Source organism: Nomascus leucogenys, chromosome 2, assembly GCF_006542625.1.
Source record: "Nomascus leucogenys isolate Asia chromosome 2, Asia_NLE_v1, whole genome shotgun sequence".
In the NCBI taxonomy this organism is placed as follows: Eukaryota; Metazoa; Chordata; class Mammalia; order Primates; family Hylobatidae; genus Nomascus; species Nomascus leucogenys.
Genome location: NC_044382.1, coordinates 52,695,014 through 52,710,883, shown reverse-complemented (window position 1 = coordinate 52,710,883; position 15,870 = coordinate 52,695,014). Strand labels below are relative to the sequence as shown.

The following is a 15,870-nucleotide window of genomic DNA, read 5'->3' as shown; positions in this document are numbered from 1 at the left end:
TAAGTGAGAAGGAGGAAGGTTTGGGATGGGGGTCTTGGAAGGCTTCTCTAACACCTATGGGAGGATCATTCAGATATAAAGTTCAAGCTGAGGCTGGGCACGGTGGCTTACATCTGTAATCCCAACACTTTGGGAGGCTGAGGCAGGAGGATTGCTTGAGGGCAGTAGTTCAAGACTAGCCTGGGCAAAATAGTGAGACGTTGTCTTTACGAAAAAATTTAAAAAAAGAAATTAGCTGGGCATACTGGCACACACTTATAGTCCCAGCTACTCAGGAAGCTGAGGCAAGAAGATCACTTGAACCCAGGAGTTCAAAGTTGCAGTGAGCCATGATCATGACACTGCACTCCAGCCTGGGTGAAAGAGTGAGACCCTTACTCAAATAATAAGGCTGGGCACAGTGGCTCATGGCTGTAATCTCAACACTTTGGGAGGCCAAGGCGGGTGGATTGCTTGAGCTCAGGAGTTCAAGATCAGCCTGGGCAACATGGTGAAACTTCGTTGTGTATATATATTGCTTGGGTTCCTGGGTTCAAGTGACTCTCCTGCCTCAGCCTCCCTAGTAGCTGGGGTTATAGGCATGCACCACCATGCCCAAATAATTTTTGTATTTTTAGTGGAGTTGATGGGGTTTCGCCATGTTGGCCAGGCTGGTCTCAAACTCCTGATCTCAGGTGATCCGCCAGCCTCAGCCTTCCAAAGTGCTGGGATTACTGGCATAAGCCACCACACCCACCTGTCTGTATATATTTAAAAATTTTTTAATTAAAAATAATAATTAATTAATTAAGATCAGGCTGAATTTCTGACAGAAGCCTGGGCTAGAGAGAACAGGACTGCTCTGGAGACCTGAAAAGAGAAGCTGTTTGGGGAGCAGAGGTACAAGAAAAGTCTAGATGAGTTCTTTCTATTCTATTTTAGGTTATTTATTTGATTAGCAAATTTGTTGGGGCGGAGAGGGCCATCTCCCAAGTGACAGGCAGGCTTATTTGGCACTTTTTGTTTATTTACAAAGCAATTCAATTTCTTGGTGTTCAGGAGCTCCCTGAGAAACGGGCCAGGCCCACCTCTGGGACAGGCAGAGGGCACAGCATTAGCAAAGGCCCAGGAGAGGGACTCCGCAGAGCGGCCTCTGAGAAGAGCCAGGAGTCCCTCGGGCTGGGGAAGGGAGAGGGCATTGAGGCCTGAAGGAAGACTGGGCTGATCTTCAGACTTCAGTCTAGTGGGGAGCAGGGTTAGTCCTGGAGGGACAGTGCCCCACACAGCCAAGGCAGGGTGAGGGAGGTCACACCTCAGCACATTCTCTTCTGTGTGACGTTGGAGATCATTAACCTGTGGACCCTAACAGCTGCCACCACCACCTTCAGGAATTCAGGTCCTCCCTGCCTGGCACATTGGCCAGCACTCCCACGGCCCAGCCCTGTTGGAGAAGGAGGCAGTTCATTTGATGTGCTGACACTGGCTCTCTTGGCTTCCTGGGACAGCCCTCACCAGCATCCTGGGCTCTCGAGAGCCTGGGCTGGTGGCTGCCATCCCCCCAGGACAGGAGCCCACCAAGTCCCTTCTGGTTGAAGCCCCTTGGGCCCTCAAGAATCCCAACTCTGCTCATGATGGCATCTGGGGGAGCACGGGAGCCCTGGAGGGGAAGGTAAGAGTCCTGCGTCCCAGCCCAGCCTGGCCACTGGCTCACTGTGGCGACCCTCAAGCATGGCCTTGCTCCCTCTGGAACTCAGTGACCTCTGAGATCTGGGACCTCTGAGTCTGGGAATTGGGCACAGAGGCAGGTGACTCAACCTGCACCCGGTCTTGGGATTTGGAAACCTGAGCAGAGCAGGTGGCGCTCTTGGAAGAGGAGGCAGACAAGGGCAGAGAAGGGGGCTGCACAGGGCTTTGTAAGAGAGAAGGAGAGCTTCCGGACCCAGCCTGTGGTCCAGGAAACTGTCTCAAAGGAAGTGGTGTCTCGGCTGAGACTTCAAGGGTGAGCAGCAGTTAAGCAGGTGAAGGAAAGAGGAAAAGGCGTTCAACTGCATGGCCCAGGCCAGGCGCAATGGCTCATGCCTGTAATCCCAGTAATTTGGGAGGCTGAGGTGGGTGGATCATGAGGTCAGGAGTTTGAGACCAGCCTGGACAACATGATGAAACCCGGCCTCTACTAAAAAATGCAAAAAGAATTGGCCACATGGTGATGCACACCTGTAATCCCATCTACTTGGGAGTCTGAGGCAGGAGAATTGCTTGAACCTGGGAGGCGGAGGTTGCAGTGAGTGGAGATTGTGCCACTGCACTCCAGCCTGGGCAACAGAGAAAGACTCTGTTTCAAAAAAAAAAAAAAAAAAAACCACTTCAGGGCCCACCCTGTGCAAAGACGGAGAGGCCAGGAAGGCAGGGTGTATCGAGGGACACAAAGAGTGATGTGTATCCTTGGCAAGTGATAGTCTGACCAAGGGCAGGGCAGTGGGCATAGGGAAGAGGGGACTCACTTGGTGGCTGGAGGGTGTCAGGGAAGAGGTCTGGGGAAAGATTACATGGGGACCCAGGAGGGAGGGCAGTTCTGAAGGGAGGAGATCAGGTTGACTTTACACAATGGATTTGGAGGTGTTCGAAGGTCATCCTAAGTGGGGGAAGTGGAGCAAGAGATGTGGAGGATGAGGGGGATCATCACTGTGGGAATAAAAAGGAGGCTCTGGCCAGCGTGGTGGCTCACGCCTGTAATCCCAGCACTGTGGGAGGCTGAGGCGGGTGGGTCACCTGAGATCAGGAGCTCGAGACCAGCCTGGCCAACATGGTGAAACCGTGTCCCTACTAAAAATACAAAAATTAGCTGGGTGTGGGTGGCAGGCACCTGTAATCCCAGCTACTCGGGAGGCTGAGGCAGGAGAATTGCTTGAACCTGGGAGGCAGAGGTTGCAGTGAGCCGAGATGGCGCCATTGCACTCTAGCCTGGGTCACAAGAGCAAAACTCCGTCTCAAAAAAAAAAAAAAAAAAAAAAAAAGGCTCTGAGGGCCAAGTGCAGTGGCTCATGCCTGTTATCCCAGCACTTTGGGAGGGTGAGGTGGGCAGATCACTTGAGCTCAGGAGTTCAAGACCAGCCTGGACAACATGGTGAAACCCTGTCTGTACCAAAAATACAAAAAATTTAGCCAGGCATGGTTGTGTGTGCCTGTGGTCCCAGCTACTCAGGACGCTGAGGTGGGAGGATCGCTTGAGCCTGGGAGGCGGAAGTTGCAGTGAGCTGAGATCGCGCCACTGCACTCCAACCCAGTGACAGTGAGACCCCATCTCAAAAAAAGAAAAGAAAAAGAAGGAAGGAAGGAAGGGACGGAAAAGAGAGAAGAGAAGAGAGGAGAGGAGAGGAGAGGAGAGAGAAGAGAAGAGAAGAGAAGAGAAGAGAAAGAAAGAAAGAAAGAAGAGAAAGAAGAGAAGAGAAGAGAAGAGAAAGAAGAGAAGAGAAAGAAGAGAAGAGAAGAGAAAGAAGAGAAGAGAAGAGAAGAGAAGAGAAGAGAAGAGAAGAGAAGAGAAGAGAAAAAAGAAAAGAGATCCTGAAGTTGTGCCCTGGAGAGAAGTATCAAGAATGAGGTGTGGCTAGGTGCTGTGGGTCACGCCTGTAATCCTAGCCCTTTGGGAGGCCGAGGCAGGCGGATCATGAGGTCAAGAGTTCGAGAGCAGCCTGACCAACGTGGTAAAACCCCGTCTCTACTAAAAATACAAAAATTAGCTGGGCGTGGAGTGTGCACCTGTAATCCCAGCTACTCAGGAGGCTGAGGCAGGAGAATCTCTTGAACCTGGGAGGCAGAGGTGGCAGTGAGCCGAGATAGTGCCACTGCACTCCAGCCTAGGCGACAGAGTGAGACTCCATCTCAAAAAAAAAAAAAAAAGAATGAGGGAAGGGGGTTGAGCTCCTGGAGGAGCCCACTGAGGGGCATGAAGGGAGATAGAGAAGCAGCTAGAAATCCTTCTCTTGGATCACAGAAGTCAAAGGACGCTTCAGAAGATGGGGAGAACCAGCTGTGCCCAACACGCCTGCAAAGGTCAAAGGAGGAGAGGACTGAGAAGTGGAGGGACAGGGAGCATTCCTCCCTCTTGAAGAGGCTTTGGTATATGGAGGGGGTTTTAATGGTAGTGGTGGGGTTCCCAGGATCCGTGATCAGGTCTGAGTGTCAGCAGAGCTGTCACACAGAACCGAACAGGTTGTACACTGCACTCTACAGTGACTGTCGGTTCTTGAACCCAGGACTGGCCGCCAGCGGCACCCCCTTGAGCTAGCGGTATTTTGCCAAGTCCGTAACTGCAGTGTAGACACTTCCCAGACGGTGGCGCCAAAGACCAACTTTACTTCTTAGGAGCAGCGCCGGGCCCCGCTTGGGGATTCTCAGCCCCAGGTCGTCATCCGAAGGGAGCGGGGAATTTCCAGATGCCTGGTGACCGGGTCTCTCCTACCACGACACCCTCCGAGTCTCTGACAGAGCAGTTCACCTAGCGTTAGCAACTCACAGAAATAAACTATGCACCACACACTGCAGCCTTCCTTTGTCAGGGGGCCTGGGCTGAAAGGGTCCCAGGGGAGCAGTTCATCCCATGAGCTGGGACAGGCGAAGACGTCCCTCCCACTTGTCCCTTAGGAGAAAGGAGTCAGGAAGGAAGGAAGGACGCCCAGCCCAGACCGCGAGACACACAGTCAGTCGCCCCACCCCTTGCCCAAACCAGGAGAGCACCGCCCAGGTCACAGCTCCCCCTGGAGGCCGAGGCTGGACTAGCGGGGACAATGACAGCGACACTGGCCAGCCTCAAGCGGTGTCCCCAGGGAAGCGATTGCCAAGCCTAGAAATTTACACCTCATCAGTGCAGAGGCCAGCCTGGAGATGCCCCAATAAGTAATGGCCATGTTGCTTTTGAAAACGATGCCATGTTGATTGCAAACCATTATTTGTATGAAAAAATACAAAGAAGAAAATAAACCAAGTGAAAGTACAACGCCCAGAAATTACGGGCATTGTGGCCCTCAGGACCTATGGATGCAGGTCTCACCTGAGGAGATTCCCGCTATGCAGGCTGTTCTGGAACTTTCTCCACTCCACCATGTTTGTTGTTGTTGTTGTTGTTTTTTGAGACAGAGTCTTGCTCTGTCGCCAGGCTGGAGTGCAGTGGTGCCATCTCAGCTCACTGCAACCTCTGCCTCCCGGATTCAAGTGATTCTCCTGCCTCAGCCTCCTGAGTAGCTGGGACTACCACGCCCAGATACTTTTTTTTTTTTTTTTTTTTTTTTTTTGAGACAGAGTCTTGCTCTGTCCCCCAGGCTGGAGTGCAGTGGCGCGATCTCGGCTTACTGAAACCTCCGCCTCCTAGGTTCGAGCAACCTCCTGCCTCAGCCTCCCGGGTAGCTGGGATTACAGACATGCATCACCATGCCTGGCTTATTTCGTATTTTTAGTAGAGACGGGTATCCCCATATTGGCCAGGCTGGTCTCAAACTCCTGACCTCAGGTGATCCACCTGCCTCGGCCTCCCAAAGTGCTGGGATCACAGGCGTGAGCCACCGTGCCTGGCCAATTTTTGTATTTTTAGTAGAGATGGGGTTTCACCATGTTGGCCAGGATGGTCTCGATCTCTTGACCTCGTGATCTGCCCACCTCAGCCATCCAAAGTGCTGGGATTACAGGCATGAGCCACCGCATCCGGCCTCCACCATGCTTATTATATTGAGTGCCTTTCCATGTTCAGATATAAAACCCTCACTCCCTACCCTGCCGTCATCCCACTCACCTCTCAGACCTCACACCTCCTGACCTCTCCTCTAGCCCACATGACTCAACCACCACTAGCTCATTCTCACCTCCTAGCTACCCCCCCCCACCCCGCCTTTGCTGTTCCCTCTGCCCGGGACACTCTTCCTCTGGGTCGTTCAGTGACTGTTTCTTTCCTGTCATTCAAGTCTCAGCTCCAATGTCACTGCCTCAAAGAGGCCTTCCCTGACCAACCTGACTAAAGCAGCCCCTCAGACCCACCACTCCAAACCACATCACCTGGTTTGGCTTCTTCACAGCTCTCCTCTCTCCCTCTCTGTGAAATCATCTTGTTTATATGTTAACTCATTTATTATCAGTCTCCTTTGGCAGAGTGTAAACTTGAGAGCAGGGACCTTGCCGAAGTAGTCTGTCACTGTGTCCCCAGCATCCAGAATGATGCCAGGCTCATAGCACATGCTCAATCCATGCCTGCTATCCATTTGCAGTGGCTATGGCGCATCTCAGGCCTATGTGCACCTCCTTTAGCCCTCCATCTCCCACTGAGGGACTATGTCATCCCTCTGTCCCTGATTAAACAAGCCAGTACTTTGGGAGGCCGAGGCAGGCAGATCACCTGAGGTCAGGAGTTTAAGACAAGCCTGGCCAACATGGTGAAACCCCATCTCTACTAAAAGTACAAAAATTAGCCGGGCATGGTGGCGCGTGCCTGTAATCCCAGCTACTTGGGAGGCTGAGGCATGAGGATCGCTTGAACCCGGGAGGCAGAGGTTGCAGTGAGCCGAGATTGCACCACTGCACTCCAGCCTAGTGACAGAGCGAGACTCCGTCAAAAACAAAACAAAACAAAACAAAACAAAACAAACAAACAAAAAAACCAACCCAGTAGTCAACATCTTTTGGCATAGATGTTTTCCTGCATGAACAGCTATTTCTTTTTTTTCTTTTTTTTTTTTTTAGACGGAGTCTCGCTCTGTCACCCAGGCTGGAGTGCAGTGGCACAATCTCGGCTCACTGCAACCTCTGCCTCCTGGATTCACGCCATTCTCCTGCCTCAGCCTCCCGAGTAGCTAGGACTACAGGCGCCCGCCACCAAGCCTGGCTAATTTTTTGTATTTTTAGTAGAGACGGGGTTTCACTGTGTTAGCCAGGATAGTCTTGATCTCCTGACCTCGTGATCTGCCCGCCTCGGCCTCCCAAAGTGCTGAGATTACAGGCGTGAGCCACTGCGCCCGGTCATGAACAGCTATTTCTTTGGGGTAAATTTGCTGAAATTTGGTGAAAGGGAGGTTTGCGCTTGCCATCCTGATAAATTCTGAAAAAGCTACCCTTAAACTTTTTTTTTTTTTTTGAGATGGGGGTCTCGCTCTGTTGCCCAGGCTGGGGTGCAGTGGCACAATCACGGCTCACTGCAGCCTCAACCTACTGGGCTCAAGCGATTCTCCCACCTCAGTCTCTTGAGCTGGGATTACAGGCATGAGCCACCATGGCGTGCTCATTTTTGTGTTTTTAGTAGAGACTGGGTTTTACTATGTTGCCCAGGCTGATCTCTAACTCCTGGGCTGAAGTCATCCTCCCACCTTGCCTCCTGAAGTGCTGAGATTACGGGTGTGAGCCACTACCACACCCAGCCTACCCGTAAACATTTAAACCAATTCCTACTCTCTTGAGTGTCCACTCACACATCATGTTCATCACTGCCCATCTCAGAGGCAAACAAAAAAAAATAGTGTCTCCTGTTGTTTGTGTTTGCATTGTGTTGATTATTAATGAGATGCAGCACTTCTTCAAATTGCAATTTTAACGATTAAATAGATGGGTGCACTTAAAGCATCAGAAAGGAGAAATGGCTCCAGGAGGAGCCTGATGAGAGCGGTAAAGCCAGGACTTGAATGTGGGGCAGCATCCCTGGCTCTTGTCTTTTGACACACACAAAGGAAAGTAGAGTCCAGGCTGGGGCTGGAGGGGTGTGGAGGCTGGTGGTGGGTCAAGCATACCCGCAAGCCTCATACCTACCTCCTCCAAGCCTGCCTTTGCCCCACCATGCACTGAAGTGCTCCTGCAGGCCGTGGTGCTTTGGGCCTTTCCTCACTTGATCTCTTGGTGACCCAGTTGACCACTGTTCCCCCTAGAAGATGTCTCCAGCTCAGACCCCTCTCTCTTCTCCCTGCCTGTCCAGCTGCCTTCTGGACACTTCCTCCTCGGTGGTCCCTAGATCCCTCAGATGCCACCTGCCCAAACTGACCATATTACCTTCCCCTTAAGCAGATCCTCCAGGCCTCCCCACCTCATTAAAAAAACACCACTATCCCACTATCCACCCATCACCCAGGCCCAAAGCTCCTGCCTCATCTGGGATGTCTCCCTCTCTCCAGACTCCACATCCCTTCAGTCACCAAGCTCTGCATTCTGCCTCCTGGACATCTCTTAAATGTCTCCTTCTCTCCATCCCCACTGCCCCCACCCTGGCCCAGGCCACCATCCACTGGGCTGGAAATTGCACCAGCCTCCTTGAGGCCTCCTGCCTCCCCTCATACGCACACACACAGTGCCTGAGTGATGTTTGCAAAGCACAGATATGACCACAAAATCCCGAGCCTAAAGCCCAGGCTCCCCATCACCCCAAGGGTAAAATCCTTGCTCCCCAGCCAGCCCCAAGGCCCCGTGCACAATTCTCCAGCTTTTGCTCTGGTCCAGCAAAAGAGGCTGCTCCTTCCTCCTGTGGCTTAAACTCTGTTGCTCCCCCAGCCTCAGCTGCTCCTCCCAGGACCTACCCACTGTCTGCCTAGGGAGCCCCAACAACAAGCCACGCTAAGGGCCCCTTCTCTGCAAAGCCCTTCCTAACTAGCACACATGTGCACACAGACACGGTCCCACACACTCACATACACACACACCCTCAGCATTTGGGGACTCGGGAGGTGCAGAGACTTGGACATACCTGTTCTCTTTGACTGTGAGCCCTGTGGGAAGGGACTAGGGAGATCTCACCTCTGATCCCCCCAGGGAACCCCGGGCACAGCCGACATTCCACAAATGCTTGCTGTATATCTGGCAAATGAATGAATGATGTGGCCCCAGGCACAGTCCAGGGCAAGCTTCTATTCTATCCGTTCACAGAAAGCTGGGATGGCGGGAGGGGAGGGCATTGCATAGCAGAGAGTTGTCATCCACGGGGGCTGTAGGGTGGGGTGAGGGACGCCGCGGTTTTTCTGGGGTTTTGGACTTGAACTGCATTGCTTCCGAAAATGGAACTAGCAGCGCCATGTGTGAGGACTGGGGGTTCATTGCGGCTCTCACCACCCTCTGCTGTCTGTCCCAGGGATTTTTCTCAGGCCTGAGTCCACTCCTCTGAGAATGTGATCTCCCAGTGGTTAGAAGTGCTCATAATTCCTTTCTACACACACCACAGCTACCAGCTGAGTCCCAGGCAGAGGACGGGGCTCAGTAAATGATGCCCGATTCAAACAGGGCCGAACTGACCACGACCCAGGGAGCCAAGCTGGAGCTCAGAGTCTGCCCTTCCCAATGATGTGACAGTTTCTATGGGAAGTTCTTGCCTTCCCTGAGCTTCAGGTGTCTCCTCTGTGAAGTGGGTTTCAAGCTGTGTCCTCCCCTGTGCTTAGCTCACCAATTGTTAGGGAGAGGCCTTGAAGGCCACCAGCACCCTGTGACCCTCGGAGGGATGCTGCCCTCCCCTCGAGGCCCCTTGGATGTGGGGGAAGAGCCAGGTGAACTCCCAGGTGTTCCATTTAATCACTGCAGCCCCATCTGTGCCTGGTCTGGTGGTCACAAGCCTGGCCATGGACAAGGACAATAGACAGTAATGGGTGCTCAGAGGACACAGGTTCCCTGGAGGAGGGGACATCTGAGCTGTTTTCCAAGTGGATGAGGGGGAGAAGCATCCTAGGCAGAAGGGAGGCTGGGATAAAAGGCAGAGGCCAGAGGGTGGAGGCTGCATCCAGGGAGCTGCAGGCTGGGAGTGTAGTGGAAGCCAGATCACAGGGGCCGCAGAATAAGTGCAAGATAAGGAGGTGAGGTCATCTGAGGCCAGATCTCCTGGGCCTCGGAGGCCCCACCACAAAGTATGGACTATCCACTGGAGTGGGTGGGCATGGTAGGGGGAGGGAATTAATTCAAAAGATGTTAGGGAGAAAGAAGCAAGAGGACTGGGCGGCTGAAGGAAGGTGAGGGCAGGAGAGGGGGATGCCAAGGGCTCATGCATTTATACGTTCAGTTACTTGCTCATTCAACAAATATTTCTTGAACTCCCACTGTGAGCCAGGGACCATGATGATAAGGACTTCTGTGGTTCCTACCCCCACACTACTTAGAGACAACACAGTCAGGCAGGCTCAGGCCCATAAGCACACATGGCGTGTACACTGCTGCCTGGCCATGGTGAGTAGTATGAAGGGAGTCAATAGGAGGCTGGAACAGAGGGTGTCTGCAGAGAAGGTACACAGAAGATGCCCGGCTGAGGGGTGACTTTAGGGGTGGGCAGAGGCCAATTGGTGCCAGCTTTGAGAACTCCAGAGAACCCCAGTCTCTAGCTCAGGTGGATGCCTGGGTAGACAGTGGCGCTTTGCAGGGATGGGGACAATCATGACGACTGGTGAGTCAACCAGAAAGCAGCCAGGGGCTCTGAAACAGGAGAAGGCTCTGGGCACAGAGGGAAGTTTGGGATGGTCAGCAGTGAATGGATGGGAGCCCTGAGACTGGATGATATTTTAGGGTAGGGGGAATAAAGAGAAGAACTCAGCCCCTGGAAGTCATGCCCAGGTTTAAGGACTTCAGAGAAAAGGGCACTGACCGGCCCAGTGGCTCACGCCTGTAATCCCAGCACTTTGAGAGGCCAGGGCGGGTGGATCACTTGAGGCCAGGAGTTGGAGGCTAGCCTGGCCAACATGGTGAAACCCCATCTCTACCAAAAATATAAAAATTAGAAGGTGGAGGATGCAGTGAGCCGAGATCATGCCACTACACTCCAGCCTGGGTAACAGAGGGAGACTCTGTCCCCCCCCGCCAAAAAAAAAAAACAAAAAAGAAAGAAAAGGGCACTACAAAGGAAGCCCAAGAGGAGGGGCTGGAGAGTGGAGAACTGTGAGGCAGAGGTGGCTCAAGCCTGTAATTCCAGTACTTTGGGAGGCCGAGGTGGGAGGATCGCTTGAGCCCAGTTAGAGACCAGTCTGAGCAACATGAAGAAAGCCCATCTCTAAAAAACCGACCAAACAGGCTGGGCGCGGTGGCTCACGCCTGTAATCCCAGCACTTTAGGAGGCCAAGGCGGGCAGATCACGAGGTCAGGAGATCGAGACCATCCTGGCTAACATGGTGAAACACCATCTCTACTAAAAATACAAAAAATTAGCCAGGCGTGGTGGCGGGCGCCTGTAGTCCCAGCTACTCAGGAGGCTGAGGCAGGAGAATGGCATGAACCTGGGAGGTGGAGCTTGCACTGCATTCCAGCCTGGGCGACAGCGACACTCTGTCTCAAAAAAAAAAAACAAACAAACCCGACCAAACAAAACCAAGCAAACAAGCAAAACACACAAAAAAACAGCCCTCAGGACTGGTGGGGGCGGGGTACAGATATTCAGGGACCTCTTACTGTCCCTGAAACCATTCCTGGGTAGGTGTCCTCTGACATACATGAGGGGCTGCAGGAGTGCAAGGCCTGGAGAAGCCTCAGGGGTGTCCAGGTTGGAAGGGGCCAGGGGTGTCTGATTGATGGGAGGAGCGGGGGAGTGGAACTGGCCCTTTGACCCCAACATGGGGTCAACTCTCAGCCCCACCTTTACCCACTGTGTGGAGGGCCAGCATTCCAGCCCCGGCTTTGGAAAGGACTGGGTTAGCCAACACATGGCCCTGTACCGGGACCCTGCCAGCGTCCCCAACCCGACTGCCCGGAAACCAGTACCCAATGAGTGGGGAATGCATGACCCGGCTATGAGCCTGGACTTACCAGCCAGACAGTGGCAGAAAGGGCGGCCTGCCTCTACAGGGGGGAAGCTGAAGCTGGCTGAAATGGCAGGGCTGAAGGGCAGCGTCTGGACCCAGAAGGTGCCAGGCGGCTTCTGGACTCCCCAAGGCCTTCACCAAAACAGCCCTGGATCCTTTCCACCAACCAGCCTAAGCCAGCAGTAGCAGCTCCAGGACCTGTTTCAGGTGGCCACAGACAGGGGGCCCGCAAGGTCTCCAGAGCCCCAGGGATCTGGGGAGGGGACAAGCAGGCGAGGCTCCCTGGCGCTCACCGTTTTAGGGTCTGCTTGAGGTTCCCAGAAAGCCGCCCTCACATCCCCCAGGGTCTGCCCTCCCTGCAAGCTGGTGGGCTGCATGGGCCACCGGCCTGCCCCGTTACCCGAGAGGGCGGAGCGAGCCGTGGGCGCCTCCAGGGCTGCGGGAGCCGCGGGAGCGCAGGGGGTGGGGCCCGGCGGGCCAGGGGAGGGGCGGCGGGGCGGCGGGCGGAGGGAGGGGCCGGCGCCGGCGGCGGCAACGACAGCGGCAGCTGCGGCGCGACCAGGCCGGGCACCTCCGAGCGCAAGGACAGAGCGAGGTCCGCGCAGCCCAGCGCAGCCATGTGAGTGTCCGCGCCGTTTCCGGGGCTGCAGGCCGGGAGGGGAGCAGGCGCGGAGGTTCTGGTGCCCCCCGCCGGCGCCACCCGGTGGGTCCGGGATCTGCGGCTCTGTCCCGCCTCACCCCATCCCCTGGACCCCGGCCGCGCCTTGTCTTCCCTCCCCTCCCCCCGGGCTTGGAGAACGCAGCTTCTCCCACAAAAGCCGCCGCCTCCGGGCCTGCAGCGCCTGGCGCTGCTGCCTTCCTCCCATGGCAAGGCCCTGGCGGCCGGTGCCCCAGGGCGCTGGGGTGGGCCAGGCCAGAGGGCGGGCTCAAGGCGCCAGCCTGGGCCCTGGCACGCGCGCTCCCCGGGAGCCCTTGCTGCCTTCGCCGCAGGGGAGGCTGGGCTGGAAATGGGGAGGGGGCGACGAAGGGTGCGGGCCGGCCTAGGAGCTGAGCTAATCCTCCTGGCTCTAGGGGCCGGCCTAAGCAGCTTTGTGGCGGGCCCCGAGGTGACCGAGCCTGGGCTGGAGCCGGGCTCTCCGCCTAAACCTGGCGTAGCCGAAGCCGGAGAGGATCGTCCTTGTCGGGGAACAGAGCTTTTCCCTGGAAATGGAGGTTGGCGCAAGGTTCTTGCAACAGCCGGGCCTGGGCACTCTGCAGAACTGGTTTGGGCAAGGGGCTGCTCACCAGGGCTAGAGGTCGGATTCTGTCTCGATTCAGCACCCTTTGTCCTCCTCTCCAGGGTGAGGCCTGAGTCTGGCCTCCCCTACAGACCCTCCCCAGCCAGTTCTAACGCATGTCCAGGCTGGCCGCCCCAGCACCTACTGTGCGCAGCCTCATGTAACAATCCTTGTGCCCTGGCTGCAATCTGCGGGGCCGCGCCCTGGGCCTGCCGCATTCGGCCAACCACAGCATCTGAGGAGGGTTATGACCATCTGGCCGTAACAGGCCCAGAGAGGTTAGTAGTATTCTCAAGGTCACACAGCTGGTTTGGGAGAAGCGGGATTAGATCTGAGTCCTTGCCCCTGCGACACCCACCTCCGTGGTATTGGAGGGAGGAGAGGGATGATAATTGGGGGCTGAGGTACAAAATACTCCAGCGGGACAAGGAGGACTGGCATAGCTCCTTCTTCCACCCCTCTCTCCGGCTTGGGTCCTGTGACTGCGGCGGGAGAGAGGAGCAAGGTGAGCCACCCCAGGGATCTGGGTTTGGGTGCGGGTGAGGGGAGGACTCAGGACTCCGGGCTAGGTCCTGCTGGGGAGAAGCGGGCGGGGAGGGCGCGGGTGAGTCACGGCGGCCCCTCTGCGCCGCCGCTCGGACTCAGCCCTGGTCAGGCCCGGCCCGGGGGAAGCCGCCCTGTTCCTAGCGCGCGGCCAGGGAATGTAACCAGCTGACCAGGGAGGGGGCCGGCAGGAAGTGAGGCCACCCGACAGCCTCCGCCCGGTTCCGGGGTGGGGGGTCCGGGGCTGCGCCGCTCCCCCTCCGTCCTATGCGCTTGGGCAGCTGCGAGATGACGTCAGCCGCCGGGTTTGGGGGCAGTTGCCATGGAGACAAGGACAGGCTCAGAGGGGACCCCCTTCTCCCTTGCAGCCGCCCCTTGCCCAGGTTATTTTTAGCCTCTGTTTACCTCGGTCGGGGCGGCCCCGGGGCCTCCCAGAGAGGCGGCTGGCCTGGCACAGTGCTGAGATGGGCAGCCGAGGTGGCGGGATATTCCGCCGCACCCGGGTGTGCCAGTCTTGGTGTGTAGGAAGTGTAGCGGGGCTGCAGGATCTGGGGCCATGCGGGCAGGTCAGGGCTCCACTCACGGCCATCCTGACCTGGCTGTGCTGCAAGCCCCATAACCTTTGGAACCTTGGATCTGGGTTATTTCCCATCCTGGGAACAGACTATAGGGCTGACATGAGCCCAGAGAGTCCCCTGGCTCTTATCAGCCAGTCCCCCACCAGTTGAGGTGGCCCTTCTGCCTTAGCTCAAGGGGTTCAGCTCTTTCCCTACCTGCTGTCATCCAGCAAGGGCAATCCTGCTCACCCATCTCCTGAAGCGGTCACTCAGATGGACATTATGATGGTCATTTGTACCAACAGTTAGACATCCTGGTTTCTATGGGACTCGGGGGATGGTGGCAGCAGAGGGCCAACCAGAGAGCGAAAAGTGATGGAACAGTCAGCCATTTCCAAGTCCAGAATCCCAGGGGATCCCCACCCTGCGTCATCCCAGGGAGCAGAGCCCCATTTGCTGATGGTAAATGATACCATCAGCCAGTGGGAAGGGAGAGGGAGGATTGTATGTGGAGTAGGGGAGTTGGGGTGGACACAGACTTGAAATCCTCCCCACCAACAAACAGCTCAGTGTCTAGGCAGCCCAGCTTCCCCCACTGCTCCCCCTCCTTTATCTCCCAGGTGCTACAGGACCCCCAGAGCACTGTAGTGAGCCAAGCAGATATGCCCCAGGCCTCACAAGGTTCAGTCTGGTGGGAAGACAGGCCCTAAAGGAGAACTGACAACTGGGTTATGTAGTCTCGGGGTTCAGAGGGAGGAAGTCAAAAAGGGGGAACCAACCCAGGGCCTGCTTCCTGGAGGAAGTCATAGGGTAGACTTGAGGAAGGAGAGGGACTTGGGGCTGAGTAGTGGGAAGAAGGAATAGGAGCGATGGGGGCTGCCGGTCAGATTCTGAAGAAGCTTGCAGGTATTGAGAGAGGGTCTCAGTTGCTGGAACAGAGAAAGCAGGGGACTGGGAGGGGAGGAGTGGCTGAAATAATGTGAGGGACAGGACAGATCCTGAAGGGCCTCGTGGGTCATGTTAGAGAGTCTGGGCTTTCTCCCTGGGACAAGAGTGGCTGTGGCTATTTCACATCAGTCTGAATAGAGTGATATTAAAGATTTAGAGTCCTGGGGTCAGACAGCCTGGGTTTGAATCATGGTCTTGACACTTACCAGCTATGTGACTGTTTTGTTTTGTTTTTTGAGACGGAGTCTTGCTCTGTCTGTCGCCCAGGCTGGAGTGCAGTGGCGCGATCTTGGCTCACTGCAAGCTCCACCTCCCGGGCTCACGCCACTCTCCCTCCTCAGCCTACCGAGTAGCTGGGACTACAGGCGCCCACCACCACGCCTGGCTAATTTTTTTTGTATATTTAGTAGAGACGGGGTTTCACCATGTTAGCCAGGATGGTCTCGATCTCCTGACCTCATGATCCACCTGCCTCGGCCTCCCAAAGTGCTGGGATTACAGGCGTGAGCCACCGCGCCCAGCCTGCAGTTAGTATTTGTTGTGTGTTCACAGTAAGATGTTAGCTAGGCATGGTGGTGCATGCCTGTGGTTCCAGCTACTTAGGAGGCTAAGGCAGTAAGATCGCTTGAGCCCAGGAGTTCAAGGCTGCAGTGAGCTATGAACACACTGCTGCACTGAGACCTGGGTGACAGAGTGAGACCTTGTCTTAAAAAAAAAAAAAAAAATTAGGTATGGTGAGTCCACCTCAACGTCCCTACCCCACATACAATTCTCCCTTCCCCAAACACTTCCTATAGAGGGACATCTTCATGAGAGGAGATCTCATTTCATCCTCCCAGCAGC

The 15,870-nt window shown here is 55.4% G+C and overlaps 1 long non-coding RNA gene across 1 annotated transcript; it reads right to left on the bottom strand.

Annotated features, from left to right (window-relative positions):
• Positions 1-745: 745 nt before the first annotated feature.
• LOC100602949 lies at positions 746-12,149 on the bottom strand. Its single transcript, XR_001115285.2, has 2 exons — positions 11,707-12,149; positions 746-1,420 (listed from the first exon to the last, which is right to left on the bottom strand). It is a non-coding gene; the product is annotated as an uncharacterized LOC100602949 (long non-coding RNA).
• Positions 12,150-15,870: the final 3,721 nt, after the last annotated feature.